This window comes from Orycteropus afer, unplaced genomic scaffold (assembly GCF_000298275.1).
Source record: "Orycteropus afer afer isolate SDZICR_OR568_19922 unplaced genomic scaffold, OryAfe1.0 scaffold00207, whole genome shotgun sequence".
NCBI classification, from domain to species: domain Eukaryota; kingdom Metazoa; phylum Chordata; class Mammalia; order Tubulidentata; family Orycteropodidae; genus Orycteropus; species Orycteropus afer.
The window spans coordinates 5,316,073-5,318,324 of NW_006921794.1; positions in this window are offsets into that span (position 1 = coordinate 5,316,073).

Genomic DNA, 2,252 nt, shown 5'->3' on the forward strand with positions numbered 1-2,252 from the left:
GTTTTCCATTCAACAATGCATACACATTTTGTTTCACACAATTGATTGCAATCCTCACAATGTAACATCAGTCATATCACTTCCTTCCTGTGTTTTCCCTTTCTATTCCTCCTTCTTTCCTATACCATCCTGCCTTCTAAGCTTGTATTTGGGCAAATGCTTCCCTTTTGACCTTGAGTGGGTGATTGTTTTAAGGAGTGAATACCTCCCTGGTGTTATTGTTCTGCTTATACATCTGTCTATTTTTTGGCTGAAAGTTGAGCCATCAGTTCAGTTCAGTTCCAGGTTTGTAGAGTGACTAAGGGCCATAGACTCAAGAGTTCCATCAGTCTCTCTCTGACCATTTAGCCTGTTTTTTGTTTTGTTTTGTTTCAATTATTTTAAATTTTGTTCCACATTTTTCTCCCACTCTATCTAGAAAGTTCTAATTTGATCCCTATCAGAGTGGTCAGGTCAGCAGTGGTAGCAGGACACTGTCTAGTTCTTCTAATCTCAAGGTTATGGAAGTTGAAATTTGCATGGTTCATAAGTCATTTGGGCCAATTGTTTCCTTATATCTTTATTTTCTTCATTCTTCTTTGCTCTGGGCTGTAAAAGACCAAGAGTTGCCCTTTAGATGGCTGCTGAACAGTTATTTATTTATTTTAAATTGTGATTTGTGTGAAAGTTTACAGAGCAAATTCACTTTCCATACAGCAGTTCACATATATTTTGTCTCATGATATTTACTACAATTTACCACCATGTAACAGTTCCCTTCCCACTTTCCCCCCCACAGTTACCTCTTCCCTGTGTCTATCCCTCCATGCACTCCTGCCCCCAAAGCTGTCTCCCTGTGCATACACAGACCTTCTATTCTCCCATGATTATTTTCACCAAAGAGTGTATCTACCTCAGGTAAATATTCAACTCATATGCCTATGTTTTTGTTTGGCTGGAAGCCATAGGAGTGGGTTCAATTCCAGATCTGAAGGGCAGCTAGGGACAATAGTCTCAGTGGATCCATAAGGCTGTATCAGACCAGCAAAATGGTCCCCCTTTTTTTTTTTTTTTTCTAAATTATTCTGAGTTTTGTTCCACATTATTCTCCCACTCCATCCAGGATCTCCTACATAGATCCCCCTCTGAGTGGTTGACAGTGGTAGCCGGGCACCATCTAGTTCTTCTGGTCTCATAGTCATACAGGCTGAGGATTGCATGGTGTACCAGTCACTCGGGATAATTGTTTCCATGAATCTTTGGTTTTCTTCATTCTTCTTTGCTCTGGATGAGGAGAGACCCACTGTTGCATCTAGGTGGACACTTGCAAGCTTTTAAGATCCCAGTCGCTACTTGCCAAAGTAAGATGTGGAACAATGTTTTGTGTAGTATGTTATGCCAATTGAGCTTGATGTCCCCTGTGACTATGGTCGCAAGCCCACAGGTCCAACTACTTCTCCCTCTGGGTAGCTGGCTGTGCCCAATAAGTGACTAACACCTTGTCCCTTCTCAGTTCCACTATATACCTGGGAATTTGTACAGAACATACCAATACATTTGTAGAAACTGTCTGACAACCCTATACACGGTCTTGGGGACACTCTCCTCTGCATTGACATACCTAATAGTTCAGCCTGTCCACTGATTTATCCACCCATATATCCATGTTTGCCTTCACTGACAACGCAGTACTGTACATGCAAAAGAGTTCATCTCTGTTGTCTACCTCCCATGTACCTCTCTATGTTTTCTTCTTCTGCAGTGCCACCATGTTGATCACTCACATTTGGTACATAACCCTTCTCTTCAGCCAAATCAGTACTTGTCTCTACCTATCTAACTGTTCCCTCCCCTCCCCTGTCCTCCCCCCCGCCAGATAACCAACAAAGAAAATTTGCTTCCATGTATAAACCATTCCTTGACTTTTTATAATAATGGACTAATACAATATTTGTCCTTTTGTGATTGACTTATTTCACTGCATAATGTCCTCCAAGTTCATGCAAGTTATGTGGTATTTTATAGATTCTACGTTATTCTTTAGGGTTGCATAGTATTCCATTGTGTGTGTACTATAGTTTGCCCATCCATTCTTCAGCTGATGGACACCTAGCTGGTTCCCATCTTTTGGCTTTTGCAAATAGTGCTGCAATGAACATGGGTGCGCATATATCTGTTCTTGACCTGGCTCTCACTTCTTTAGGTATATATCCTACCTAGTAATGGAATGGCTTGGTCAAAGGGTATTTCTAATTCTTAATTTTTTTTTTTTT